The following is a 15,856-nucleotide window of genomic DNA, read 5'->3' as shown; positions in this document are numbered from 1 at the left end:
ATCGCTCCCTTGTCTAAAAGCAAGTCTTTGTGCCCGCGGCAACTGAACATGTAACGACAGTGACAGAGGAGTGACGGGTACTTAGTGCAAGCTTGGGCTGATTTTCATTACTTTGAGCAGTGTCGTCCTGGCTTACTTTGGAGATGAGTGGATGTTTAAGGCTTAAACAAAAGGCACTGCGTAATCTTTAATTTTCCTAGAATTGGAGTGAATGAGTTTTGCACTGTTACTACCTTGCTGATTCTTTAGTGTGTAAACTGTACTCACAGTAACAATGGCAACACTTGTTAAAGAAAGGGTACAAATCTGGCACCCAGAGTCACCAGTCATTTCTGAAAATTGTCATAAAAAGTTCCCAATATTTTTTTTAAAATAGGGAAAACAACTCAGAATGTACTACAGGTACCATTTGATGACTATACATTAAACACGGAATGCAATTTAAAGATGATAATAAAATAAGATGAGAAAAGAATGAAAATTAATTTTATCATGAAAATGATAAAAAAAATATATGTTAGGCTTTCTCTCCACTTTTGTTCAACTAAGTACAGTTAATAACAAAACTAAGATGCTAATAAGGATTGGATGTGAAACAATTTATTATAAAAATATTTTTAAATAATAGATGATGCTTATGTGTTCTACAAAACAAAATAATTTACGTGTGATTGACAACTTCCACCAACATATATTAAACCTTAGTGTAATTTAGAAAGAGCATTCTCATGCTTTTTAAGTTCTGTCAGTTGACATCTTCTGCTTTTTAGAATTCCTAAAGAAAGAGAACATGTACACATTTAGTAAGCAAAAAAGGAAAACAGAATTATGATCTTTATTTCCAAGCAAGGAAATGTATGGGTATATGTAAAATGCAGAAGAGATGATCTTATAGAAAGAAGTCCTATTTCTGTTAGTGCTTTATCATAGTTTTTTACTTTGTTGAATCTGGCCAGTTCTATTGTTCCCCCTAAAAATGACAGATAACAGAATGTACAGTGAGTGAATTGTGTGCTGCTCCATGCATTACCATATGACATGGTCTGTTTCTGAGCTCTGTAACATCTCTTTGACTTGGATTTGTTAGGGGGTTTAAACACCTATTACAGGCAATGGGAACTTTCTCCCTCCCCTTTCTTCAATGCACAGTATGCATAAGTATAAATATATATAAAGGGCTCCCTATGTGGAAAATTGTTGACTTTTTTTTTTTTTTTTTTTTTAAATTGAGCTAGTGTGTAGAATTGCTGTGCTGGAGTGTCTGTGCCCTTTTACAGGGCTTCCCAGAAGCATAGTCAATAGCTCACAGTTCCATACCATATGGACTCTTCATTTGCCCATAGAAAGGGAGACCCTACAGTGGTCAATGCTCTACAAATGCCTAAAAAAATTAGGCAAATATAGAATGGAGAATACATTAAAGCAGCCTCAGGCAGCACTACAATATGTTAATGGAATAACTGCACAGTACAGTGACCAAGAAAAACAAGATATTTAATGAGGTCAGGCAGCATGGACATCATAAGGAAGTGCTGTAAAGTCCAAGAGACAGCTTTTTCACTAGAGGTGAATTACTTCTTATACAATGCTCCTGCAGGAGAAACTCATGTAAGCTATAGGACCCACATTACTGTCCTAAGAAAATCCTATGAAATTGGAGATTGGACATTTGCATAAAGAGGAGGTTCCCCTCATCTCACATTTACTTTGAGATACCCTGTGACTCAAGAGTTTCTGGGAGAAGATGATGGCAAACCAGCTTGCCAATGTAACCTTGCTTTCAAGTCCATTCAGAGTTCCTCTCTGGGAATGTTCTGATCAGTTTGATCCCAATCAGTATTCAAGAGTGGAAAGTGAGAGAAGGTAAAGCTATCTGCTTTTTAAAATCCCTGTTGTGAGAGAGGATCTATATCTAGATACTTGAGTGACAGCTGCTACCTGACTTCCCCTGTTGGGAGGTGATGCTCTTTTTAGTCCAGTCATCCCAAATACAGCCAATATTGTCCATGTTTCTCTTTTTTTGTCATTATTTAATTAAATAACATGCTGGAAAAAAATGCAACTTTTTAAATATACAGTATCAATTATTTCAATATCTTTCTTGATCATATTTTCATCAGATTTAGGTATTTTCATGGGTTTCAGGGGATAGGATTGGTTAGACATTTTTCTGAGTATTTTTTCATATTATAGGGGTTTTTTTCCTTCTCTGGGTCAGAATAGGTATTTTGGAGTTCTTTATTTGGTACTACATGAAAATGTATCAGTGTAAAAGTAACACACACGTTTACTTTTTTGTCAATAAAATATTTTTCTGTTTTCCTATTGCCCATTTCTTGTTATTCACTCCTTAGGGCTTGGAATCAGATCCTTTCTTTTGAATGCACAAATGATTTTATGCCTAAATTTCATTTTCTTTAAAGTCCCACATTTGGCAGCCAATACTTTGACCATACAAAAAACCCCCCACACAGCTGGATCTTTACATGACCTCTCACACATCCTCCAAACATGTCTGAAATCCTTAGACTACAATCTTAAATTCTATCTAAATCAATTCATTATTTGTGCTTCTGTTGTCCCCCTAGGCTCCAAATGCAGGCAATGCAAGTAAAATCTCTTCAGACCACAGAAGGCCATTTAGAAACTACAAACACTTCTTTGCACCCCAAGTGCCTAAATCCAGTGTCCTATTTTAAATCAAAGACTGAAGTAAGTGAGTCAGGACTTTATCAATAATTTTGTCATCTCCTAGGCAAACTAACTCGTTTCAGAAGGGGAAACTCATAATAAAAAGATTACTTGAATTGTTTATATGCCATTAATTTTTTTTGGCAGTTACATTATCAGTAGCAATAGTATCTGACTCTTGCTAGCTCTTTGCTTTAGCTTAGGGCCTTAATTGAATTAAAGAGTACTAACATGGAAGAAGTTTCAAGGCTCCCCTGTGTGTAACTTCTTCATGCTAGATGGGTGAACAATTAAAGGAATAAGGTCTTTTTTTTTTTTTTTAATTCTCAGTTGTATTTATTTAAAATAGATAAGGCAACTCTGATATCCTCTGGATGATAAAACTGTGGTTGATTTTGCCACACAAGCAAAGCAGGTCATGCCTAGGGAAAATACATGAAGAATTGAATCTTCCATAATTATATTGGGGATTTCTGAGGGAAAGAAAAGGGATTCCTGTTTGTCAAGGTAAAAATGGCTTAAATTCAGTTCTGGACAGACAATCAATTAGAATGGCTTGTTCAGGATCACAGGATCAATCTCTGTCCCCTGAAATGTGTAAGACAGATAAAAGAGGCCCCTGCATAAGAAGAGGTGGCATTATAACAGAGTATCTTATGCATCTTTGCTATGGTGGTGATAAAATGAAATGCTTGAATTTGAGCTTTTGCTTAAAGCTTTTGTTGATACTTTATACACAAATTTTAGTGTTTGGGAAGGGGAGATGTTGTTTGGGTTTTTTTTGTGAGATTTGTTGTTTGGTTTTTTTTTTGTTTGTTTGTTTGTTTTAAAAATACAATACAGCACAATTGGAGACATCTGAAACATTAAAGAAAAAACATTAAAGAAAAAACATTACCTTTTAGGTAGCCTGCTTCACCCTACTGCAATTTGCAGAGTTCAAGGAAGCCACCCTGGGGGAAGGGATTACATTTGTTGTGATCCACTGTTACAGAGAGTGACCCAGTATATTTAAACCATGCTCTAAAAAACAGTTTGGAAAATGGGTCATAAATTCATGTTTGTGCTGTCCTCAGTCCAACTGTTGTGCCTCAGCTGGGAGGTACAGAGTTGTGACTTTAATCTATGCAGGGTAGGCCTAATCATGGATATATTTAGACAGCCACATTATCAGCTGCAAGGGGGACCTGACTGCTCCTAAGAGCCCAGATCCTCCATTGCATCAGTGCCCTGGCTGCAGTAGCTTTCACAAACGGGCAGCAAAAATATTCTGAGGTGACTGACATCCCTCTGTCCTGTCAGTCCTGGGGCTCTCCACAGTGCACCCCACACCGGGACCTCACTCGTACCACTGCAGAGACACACTTTTGTCTGTGATCACAACCTTCACCATCCTGGTGAAGGACCACACATATAATGTGCCCCATTCACTAATGCACATACAGCCCATGGGACCAGGATAGAGGGAGTCACACACAGCCCACAGGACCAGGCTTCAGAAAATATATATTGTGGGGTTTGGGTCTTCAGCAACAGAAGTTTCACTCTGTAGATTTGCTTCTCTTGGGCCACAGCACAGGGGCACAGCTTCTGTGTTAGTTAACTAGGGGTTAAATGGGCATCATACAGGAACAAAAAGACTCTATCCTGGTTTTTCCTCTGTGCATGTCTGTGGACAAAGTCTGTGTTATCTAAGCCCTGTGCAGCTCTCCCAGAGGTGGTGGGGCCAGGGGCCTTGGTTATCAGCCCAATATTCCCTCACCTATTGAGGAGAGACTGTTAGAGCTGGGGCCAAGCAGAAAGCATATGGGAGAGCATGCACAAAACTGAAAGGAGGAGAGAGCTGACTTTCTTTTTCTTTTCTTTTTGAAAAAGGCTTTGCTAAGTGGATGTAAAAACAATTACCCATCTTTTATGTGGTCTGGGATTTAAACATGACATACTTAAATAAATCTGAAATGCTTCACTACCTACATTGCCTTTGCTTTCTTTCCTGGTCAGTTGCAGAGTTTTTAAATTTTATTTTTATCAGGGGACAAACTCAATTCTCTTGAAAGTACCCTATGCGCATGAAAATGAAAGTAGGAGTGGATTTAGTCCTCTTAAGGAGTAGGACTATTTGTGTTAATAGAATTATCTCAATTTAATACTAAAACTTTAAAGTCTGATAAGTGAACACATTTTCAAAATTCTTTAGAATTTAATACTCTGTTTGCATCTAAATGACAGAAGAATTTTTGAGGAAAGTGTTTGTTGAAATGTGTTTTATCAGTGCTGTAATCCATATGATAATCTGTAGGGCTTTAAAAATTAACATTTCTTGGATTTCATAACAAAATATGCCATTCAAAACTTAAACTATTTTAGTATAATTTTTTAAAAATAGGCCTTAATTCTTCCAGTATTACCAGAGGGGTTAAAATAATTCAAATCAGCATTGGGATGATATTCATTGCTGTTTGTGTTGCTTGATTTGCAAGGAAGAAACAGTTCATTTAACCAAGCCAGAAATAAAAATAATTCCTCTTACAATGATGTATGTGCCTAACTCACTTTAAAGTGACCCTTCAGTATTCCAATAACTCTGCTAGCTTTTAAACACATTTGTCATGTGCATGAGGTAAAAAATGTTCTCCAGTCATGACTTAATAACTATTTGCTAAAGGACCACTGAGAAGATACAGTTCCTAACAAGCATTCTCTAGACTCTGCCTCTCCAGAACCCTTGATCTCATACTATGATATTGGCAGGAAGTAACTCAAGTATTTCCCAACATTTTAATGCTTTTACAGTTAAAACTGAGAAAAGAAAACCAAGTATGAGTGTCTGTCAATAGGTCAAAAGCCGCCAGGTAAAAGAAAAGAAAATTGGCTTGATAAATTTTAAAGGCAAGGTTCCTGAATCATTCAGCAGAGTGAAAAACCTTGTAAAATTTTACCCTCTTTCCACAGAATTCCATGGCAAAACTCCATTGACATCAGAAGAAAGCATGTTGGATTTGGGAAGTGTATGCACCAGCAAACAGCTGCCATTACCCCACAACAATGTGTTGACCTTATGTTTCCAGAAGAGGAAGATATGGATAAATATGCTGGTCACATTCTTTTCAAGGAGTTAGTGTGACAGAAGTATAAACAATGAAGAAGTTAGTAAAGATAACTGTAAAAATATTTTGAAAGGACTCATGGCAGTTATAAAACAAAAATATTCCACTACCTCTGTTTCATTTGCTTCAGAAATGAGTGCACGTAAAATTCTCCTCCACCCTCCATTAAACAGCTGCTTGGTCTCCAATCTTTGGAGTTAATGAGCAACACTACTGCATTTTTATGTGACCATCCATATCTTTATTTACTACAGGTAATCTTTTATTCATCTGTCTTCATAAAAAAGCGTGTTTACCTTTATCAGGAATAGTAAAACTGCTGTTGCCTTTGTTCTAAAACCTCCACCGATGAAATGGGCATTTCTGTGGTCAATGTAACTGCTTTATAGCTGGAGTGGGGAAAGTAAAGCAAGTTTCTGGCATTTACAAACACAGAGTCAAAGAGATTTGAGATTATTAGATTAAAAATGAAATGAGATCCACAGTTATCTAATGCATTCCAACCTGGCAAAAGGTAAAATGTCCATCTACGCTCCAAGAAAGTGGAATTCTTCATATCATCAAATCTCCTCAAGGTATTGAGCCCTCACAGATGTTGCGTTAGGCTGACAGTTGTAACTACTCTTCTCTCCAAATCTCAAACGACTGAAGTTTATCCTTGTTGTACTTTTGGCCCTTGGGTGAAATATTGAGTTTAAATCAACAAAGCAGAGAAGTAAGATTTGGTTCATCTTTCCAAGACTGTCTGTTTTGTGCTGAAGTCACTGAAGTAATCTAGCAATTTAAAACATTTACGTGAAAAATCCAGGTTTCAATCACTATTTCTTACTGTACATTCTACTACCTTAATAACCAAAAATATTACCAGTCTTCAGGAAATATCAGCTATTACTAAGCCATCTTTATATAAACTATTGAATTGGCCTTTGATACAAAGAAGGAAATTGCATAACTGATGACCAGATAATTTCCTCTAGGACTGTAGCAACTGAAGGATCTCTTTTATGATCACTCCTGGACATCTCTAATATGTTTATACTGTGATATCAATATATAAAATCCAGGAGGTATGCACCCACACTTGGAGGAAGCTTTGAACAGATCTGGAAATTTTGAGGCAGCATTGGGAGTTTTTTGTTGTTTTTGAGTTTTGCCTTTTGAATCTCATGTGAAACAGAAGTGTTTGGCTGCTGGCATCACCAGCTCTGACATGGTTCTACTGAAACCATGCTGCCTGATAGATGAGACTGAAGCTCTGAGCTCATGGGAGGAGATGACTCTGCAGGAAATACCCTACAGCTCCAGGGTAACAAAACTGAGTGGAAACAATGAAGGCATGTCTACACGGAGGAACGGAATGTGTTGCAGGCATTCCCTGCCTTGGCCTTGTGCATGTTGGTTTCTTGGTATGAAGTAGTGCAGTTTTGGGGCCTGGTTACAATGATGTGGCACCAGAGTAGTGCTGAGACAGCTGGTGGGACTCTGCCTGTTTTTGGTAGAGCACAGCACCATGTTCCTGTTCCATAGAGTAGGTGCATGTGACTTTAGGTCTCCCTTCTTCCAATATCTCAAACGAATTTTTACTTGTTCCCTCTCCACTTACTGCTAGCTGAATTATGGGGCACAAAAATCCAAAGGAGGAAAATGTGGCTGCAAAGACATTTTATGAAGTTTCTCAAGGGATGCTTTATGCAACTGTTATATCTCACATAATTTTTAATAAGCAGGCTTTCATAAAGCAGAGAATTTTTTTAAAATTGTGTTTGAAAAAAACCAGAGTCCTCTGAAATAATTAAACAGTGAATTAAGATGTGAAAAAGAAAAGAAAAAGTTCTGAAATTGGGGGTTCATTCTCTGCAAGCTTGGGATCTTGTATTAATGTATTGCATAGTTGTGAAGAAAATGGCTTTCTATCTTTGCCTGTATGTTAGATCCTGCTGGAACACTCTGTTCCCTGCTCCCAGGAACACTTAATACTGCTCGAAGCATGTGTACCCAGCGCTACATGGAAGAATTAAACGGCTCCTCCCACACAGCCAGGCACATCTCCTTTCTATTGTCATGGGGGAATCAAGCAGCTTTTGTTCCTCTGTCTTTGAAAATGCATCAGAGACAAACATGGGGGGGAAAATGGTCAGTGTTTGAAGGTGCTGTTGAAAGCACAAAGCAAAAAAAAAAAACTTAGATCATAAGTCTGGGGTTTTTTTATATTAATAAATGCTATGTATATTTTTTTTAATTAAAAATCTGTGTATTTCTTGCTTTGAATTGCAGGCCTGCTTGAGACATCTGGTTAATTTAAGTTAGAACTGATGGCCTTATTTTATAGTGGTGTGCTTTTCTGCTGTCAAGATTTTTGTTTCTATTTCTATTAGGTCTTTTCTGACGTCCTTTAAAAAAATGGAGGAAAAAATTGTTTCTTTTTTGGTGAGATAATTGTGGATTACTAACTCAGCTTGTTAGCAGTGTTAGCAAGCATCATATAAGATGCTTGTATAAAGAGTCAGATAGTACTTGTTTTCTGTAAAACTAATATCATTAAAAAGCTAAACTTTTTTCCTTTTCTTTCTCTCTCTCTTTTTTTTTTTTTTTTTGGTAGAAATAGGCAATTTATAGGCAATATAGGACAAAGCAGGTTTCTCAGTTTATGGCACATCTCTCAGAAAGGTGAAAAAACCAGTGGGAGCTCTAATATTCAAAGTCTTGGGTTAGGTGCTCTAAAATAACAATCCTGTTAATTTGCAATTATATGGATAATCTCATGACTGTCAGTTACATTACTCACATGAGTGAATTTAGTAAAGTTATTGAGTGTTCAGGTTTCTTCATCACTTCTGGGGAAAGAATTCAAGTTGCATAGGGACCAGCCAAAGAGCTTAATTTTAGGCATGTGACATGCAATACAATCCCATTAAAGGGATGAATGACTACATTTTCACACAAGCATGATTGAAGTGTTCACACATAAATGCAGTTGAACAGCACTGTATATACAGCTACACAAACAAGTAAGAATGGTGTATCTGTGATTTTAAATTTTTTTTCCTACCTGATTATATCCAGAAAAATCTGTCAGTACTCAAAGGTAATACATAGACTCTCAATGTGATGTTCCCTCTGCCTGCCAAATCTGTTCTAGAGAATTAATTATATTAATTTTGTCCTGAGAATTCTGTCTGAGACTGATTAAAATGCCTAGTTAATACCATTGCAAGGAGAAGAAAAAGCTGTAACAGAAGCAGTGCCATGACTACAAATGACAAAGAGAATAAGTTGTGGCAAGTGTTGGCTAGGAAAAATGAAGCAAAAAAAAGATAAGTGCCTGTTTTCACAGCAGATATTCATTGCATTGATATGCAGGATTTAGATAGACAGACCACAATGACAGGATAAAAAAAGGAGCTAAAATGAAATAATTTTATTTCCAAAGCCAGACCCTGCAGTAAATGAAATATGTGCAGAGACATCTGATTTACAAACAAAAAACCCCCATATCCAGCTCTGGTGGAGGGATAAGTGTAGTGAGGCAGGTGTATATGTCTAGCTAAATATTACAATCATTGTTTTACTGGTTTTTTTCTGTCTTAGTAAGCGAATAGTAGGTAATCTTTGTTGTCTGTGGAAGCCTAGCCTAAAATCTCCAGTGTTACCATTGCAACATGTCCATGTTTTGCTGTTTTGAGGTATTTTTGACACAGGCAGATTTGGTGAAGGTTTGTAGCTAGTATTTAATAACTGGTCCAATGGAGCCATCCATTTAAAAGTCTATCCGGTGCCCAAATCACAAATCTTATTTAAGATGCTTATGGAATTTTTATTACATCACTGCAAAATAAATGAAATTGTTTTTTTCAAATGTTTTCTAAAAAGGTTTTTAAAAATCTGTTTTGTTTTTTAACTACATCATATATCAAAGTACATAAAGGTGCAAATACTAAGGAAAAAGAATACTTGTATTTTAATGAAATTTGCAACTATAACCTGCAGACACTCAGAATTTTAATTCTAACAGTCAGGAAATACTGTTATAAAAGTATCATTAAATTTCTTGGGTTTTCCTTTGCCCAACCACAGGGTGACTGACAGCTCCATGCTGGCTGACACAGGCTGCTCTGTCACCAGACAGCGCCAGAGCCCATATAGAGCCACTATGGACAAGGGTGTTCTGAAATTATTTCAGGTGTCCTTAAAGTTATACTGCAGGCCAGAAAAAATAAAAACCCGAGAAGTAGAGAAATTTAAATCTCTTTATTATCCCTCCCATCCCAGTTTGAATATGAAAACTACAGGAAAGGTTAAAATTTGTAATTTGAGATGACATCATCTGATTGTAGAGCATGACAACAAATGGTTAAATCATTCTTTTCACTTACAAGTTACTTTTACTTTAATATTACTGTTAATAACTCCCATTCAGGATTGCAATTTCTGATTGTTTATCTCATCTATATTAGTCTCTCCTGTTTTATTCATAAGTGCATACAAATGAAAAAATGTGTCTGGGTTTGAGACAATTTAGAGGGAGGGAGACCTCAGACACAAGTCTCCTCCCTCGGATTCAATACCCCTGGTTTCTCCAATACAGAGAGAGACTAAATACACCTGGATGAAAGTGAAAAAATAACTCTTTACTAAGAAGAAGTGCTAACTATAATAATAATACTGTTAAAAGTATTATTGGGTTAAACCGACTGAGGAAAAACTGATGAGGAGAAACTTCACAAGTCCCACTCACCAGACCAAATCAAGTTGGCAGCCAGCCTCCTCCACTCAGGAGAAACACATGTGGCCACAGCACAGAGACAAGATGGCCACTCTTCCATGTGGCTCACCTCCCCCACACCTGGAAAACCCAGCGAGAATGGTTGGAGAGTCAGCACGGGCAGGACACAGGGGATAGCTGGGATTTGATACTGGCAGACACTGGCGGGCGCTGGAGTGAGGCTGCGGTGCCAGTACAGGCAGCTGGAGCAGGGCTGTGGATCCCCCAGGTGACTGGAAGGACCCACAAGACACCCGTTGCATCCCGCGATGAGTCTTCATTGTTAGAGTTTCGCTGTTCGTTGGTGGAAGTGGTGGCCCAGTCCAGATCCATCAAGATGGTGGTGGAAGCCCCAGGTGGTGAGGGAAGTCTCAAAACTTAGTTATACACGCTCAAATTCAGGTGGGAACACCTTCAGGCTAGGTGTAAATGTTCCAGGGAGTTATCACAGCTGACTCATCTGTGTAAGGAGAAAGAAACAGTACTCTGCTTCACAGGATTTGCCTCTTTCCTTATCTTGTTTAACACCCAGGTTGTAGCCTGAGGCACCTGGCCTGAGTGGCCACTCTGCACATTGTCAGCAAAGCACACTGCTGATTGAGCCAGGAGCACCAATAGTCCAGTCTCTTACAGCACCTGGGTGGTCACTGGAGGTGGTAGAATGTTTGAGTCATTAATCATTAGCAGTTCAGTCTCTTTAAAGAAGGCAAAACACCAAAAAACCAAAAAGGCATATTTGGAGAAAAGGTGGATACCAGAATTTTTGTGTATCCAGGACAAAATGGATTATAATAATGGTTATGTATGACTCTGTGTTGTTATGTATGATGCTATGCAGGAGCTCTCTCTATTGATAGTTTGCCAACAATCTGGTTCGATTGTCTTCTGTTTTTACTGGATCCAAACTATGGTTCCTTTGTTCAAAATAAGTGCTCCATGTGCTGCCACACCTGCTACTCTCCCATTAAAGAAAAAAAAAAATCATCTTTATAAAAAAACCAGAATACTATGTTCTGAATTTGCTTTTTATCTTCTACATGTGCATGCTGTCACATGTATGCCTTCTGTTGAACCTGTCCTAGACAGATTCTGGTTTCTGCCACCTGAGGCTCACACTACAAGGAATATCTTCTTAGGAAGTGGCCCCTTTGAAATCAAACTTAACTCTGACAGAGCAAGCCTTTTCCTGTATGAAGTAAGTGCAGCAGAGTTTTGTCATTTTAGGATGTCATGAGCTGAAATGAACGTGCAGTAGTTATAACCAATGCTGACAGTTTCCCTTTGCCCCTCTGAGTCTTTCCATCCCTTCTTGAGCTTCCTGCAGTGGCAAAAAGGTTTGTTAAACAAGTGCTGGAGTGCAGAATGGGACTTTGGCATATGGAACTTGTCTGATAGACCAATTTACAAATGCAGAGTGCATGAGCGTGTGTTCATGTGTAAGCATGAACATGCTGAAGGGAGACGGGGGTTCCCAAAGTGGTCACAAATCAGACTTTTGCCCTTTCTCTGATTCATATCAGTCTATCTTATCCTTGCAAATGTGAGACTCCTCCTTCTGATTGACTTCTTCACCCCCACACTTTTCCAGGATGAAACACTCACTGAGACAAACACTGCAGTTATGTTCAGTGTTGCAATGCTGGGTTGAGAGAAAGGCTTACAGTCGGAGCTGAAAAGCCCTTCTCCGTCTCACTGCAGAGTGCCGCTTTGCAAGTAGGCTGGATCTGTAAGACATTTCTGAGCCCAGGTCTGAGCTTGACCTTGAGTCCAAACATTTCTTGTGGCAACACAATAGGAATGACAGCTTCCTATCAAGGCTTCAGGGAAAAAAAGATCCCTTAGGGCCATATACCCCTTGAGAGGCAGATAAAGGCACTCACCCTGCAGCAAGGGGGCTAGCTGCTGCTGCTGTCTCTGTCTAAATCGAAGACATGCAGCCAAAGTCTTTCCAAGGAGGACTCCCATATCACCACTGTAGCTTGAGGAGCATCTGCTTGAAAATTTTACATAACAAGGTGTGAACTCACAACAAGACCATGGGGTCCTGTGAGGAGCAGCGTGACATACAGAGTTGGCTATGGACTCTGGGTTACATGTGCCTCCTGGAACAGCAACTTAATGTCACTACAGCTGCCACTGCATATTCAAAGACTGAAAGGGGTAAAACATAAAAAAATGTTTTAAGTATCCCAAGGAAAGTTTTCTGCAGAAAGAAGCAATCTATTGCTATACGTTTTCAAATACTCAAATGACAAAAATAATGTGGAATTTTGGTAACATCAACCTATGCTAAAAATAAACTCTATACATAGCATGGATTGTTTTTGTATTTTATGTATTGCAAGCAGTACTCTTCCCACTTACTATAGAGAACACTCGGTAGCCTCCTTCAGGAAAAAGCTTTGAAAAGCAATATATATCGCAATAGTTGCAGGGTGTGTATGTGGCACAGATAAAAGTATATTTCTATTACTTATTTCTATTACGTAGAACTCACAAGGTGCTAGGCTCCCTCCAAACCAATAGCAAGAAACAGTTCCTGCAAAACTACATGAAAGAAATGTTGTAAAGGTTGCATTGTATTGCTTAAAAGTTAGGAAATATCAGAAGCTGCATTGCCAGTACGACCTTAATTCAACCCTTCTGTGCATATCCATTATTATCCAGTCTTTAATTACATGATCACATACTCTTTTTCTTTATTTTCTCTCCCTAGGGCCTCTGGTTCACTCAAAGTATCAGATGGGCTGAATAAAGCAGTTGTTAAATGGTTACATTTATCTTCTTCAGCATCCTGCCATTAAGGTATCAGTGAGTATCTTGCACTATTAACCAGGCAAACTGCCTCCTCTGTGTCTGGAGCTGCAAAGACAGGAGTAGACAGCTGGGGTCTGGCCAGAGAAAAAAAGAACCACTACATATATCCCAAAATGTACAGGTGCTGAAGAAGTTCAGAGCAACTGAAGAAGTTCTGGCATACTGGCAGTAATCTAAGGTACAAACCAGCAACAGTATGGGCAGTTTCTCTGATGCTCTCCACCGAAGCCCTATCAAGGAAAGTTTATTTTCCCTGATCCCGTGAGCTATAACCAAAAGTCTTCCTCATTGGTAAGAGCCTGCATACTTTAAAGACAGGGATCTTTGGGAGCATTTCACAGGGTGGAAAAGGCAGCAGCTGCTTTGCTATACCACCACAGCACTGAGATGGAAGTGGACTCGCCTAGACTGGGAAAATTAGTCAATTCTCTGCATCAGAAGCTCCAGTTACCTTGTTCCCTCCTACAGATACAGACGAGGTCCTGCTGGCAGGCATCTCACAGAGCCTTGGCCTCAAAGTTACACTTGAACAGCTTGATGGCTGCAAGCAACAAAACCCAAGGTAGTTCGTTCCTTATCAGTAGACTGGATCTGTATGCACAACCATTTACCCTTTCCATAGGGAAGGGCTTCTTTATACATGCTATAACTATTTGGAATCAATAGGAATCAACAAAAACTTCTTGATAGCTAAAGAGTTCTGAATTTATTGACATTGGAATAGATTTGAGGGAAACTTTGATCATCTAGAAAGATTCTCAAAAAAAAAAGATAAAAAAGAATCTTTTAAACTTCTCCCCATCTCACAGAGCATTACATCAGGTGCATGTGGTCACATTATGTTCTTAAAAGCACAATTCAAGAGGGATGATTCAAATCTGAACAGCCTTCCTGTCCATAGCAGTTATGGCTGGGGAGGGCTTTTTAAACCTCATGGTTTGGGGTGCTGCTATGTAAGATCACATACCTACTTGGGAGTTCCTGAAACTCCTTCTGAGCATTTGATTCTGGCTGCAACTAAGCAGGAGAAACGAGAAAGTGGCCCAGATAATAAAGCTCAGGTCCAAGCAAATGTGACAAATATTATACTGTTTTTTGTTGGTTTTTTGAAGTATTTCTGGTAGTTATTTTGGTGTAATTGTGATGCTCTAAGGTTGCTTTTGCATAAGTGATAGTTTCCAGTAGGATGGTGATCTTGCTGGGAAGGGGGAAAGAAGTATCTGCTGCTTCACGGTTTGCAAGCGAACAGTACATTCCAACCTACAAACAGAGCAGAAATTGCAGCTCTGGATATACCTCACACATGCTGCAGAAACACTGAGAAGAAAGGAGGGCTGGCACCTAAGGAGCAGCAAGAGGACAGGACAGGTTGGCAGCTCTTCCATTCTCACAGGACAGAGGGACAGCTCTTGATCAGTAATGTAATACTCAGAAAGTAGGGAGAGGGGAAAATAGATGAGATTGTGCTCTAAAACACACACCAAAATTTTTAGTATGCAGTAAAGCTGTGAGTTTAAGCTCTCAGGATTATCTTTTGAAGGCGTTTTGCAGATCTCCCTTGTGTATAGTGTCAAAGAGGGAATCCCTTGAGGCTGGCAGCCTAAGATAGAATAGATCCTGTGTGCAGAGAAAAGGCCAAAAGCACTATACAGTTATACCTCTCACAAAAAAATGTACTTTAATATTTTATTCAAATTATTTCACACATCTATTTTTATATATTTTATTACTCATTTATTTTAGCTAAAAGGAATCTTAGTATTTAATTGTGTGTTATGTGTGCTTTACTGGGCTAATTTCTGATTTTTAAATGGAAGAATCGTACATGCAAATATCAGCATCAGGCTGTACTTCATTTGCAGCTTTGCATGGGGCAGGGCACATACCCTTGGGAAGGAATAAGCTTTCTATCAAAGAAGCTGCACTTCAGCATTCCTAATAAAAAAAAAGAAAAAGAAAAAATATTTCTACTGCTTCTTTCATCTCCTCTCCAGTTTTTCAAAAAGGGCAACATAGCACTGGAAGGTCTGAGATTCACACTCTTCTTGGTAGTCACTAGCTGATACATCAGCCCTCCTGTCCACCCAGGGGTTTCTCCCTTCGCAAGCAGGTGATAGAAAAGCTGGGATAACAGTACAGTCTGAAGGGAGGACGTGCTGTCGAACAGTGTGCTCGAGGGGCGCGTGAAGACCAGATGTTGTGTTTCTGCAGTGTCCGCAAAGGGCCAGGGCGGAGGTTTGGCCAGTGGCCTGTGAGGAGGCACTTGCCCCTCTGAGCAGCGCGGCCTTTGCTTTGCTTTTGCCCAGGGGCTTGGGGGCCACCAGCTGCCCAGGGAAGGACTCATTCTGCAGGAGGTGCCCGGGCGGAGACCTCGATGCGGGCACGGCCTGAAGGCCGCGGTTGACGAGCCTGAGGGGGTCAGCACGTCCGGCTCCGGGGCCGCTGCTAACCGATAGGTCCAATCGAGCACTCCCGGGCT

This window comes from Lepidothrix coronata, unplaced genomic scaffold, assembly GCF_001604755.1.
Source record: "Lepidothrix coronata isolate B3197 unplaced genomic scaffold, Lepidothrix_coronata-1.0 Scaffold9, whole genome shotgun sequence".
In the NCBI taxonomy this organism is placed as follows: Eukaryota; Metazoa; Chordata; class Aves; order Passeriformes; family Pipridae; genus Lepidothrix; species Lepidothrix coronata.
Note: the sequence above shows the minus strand (reverse complement) of the source record.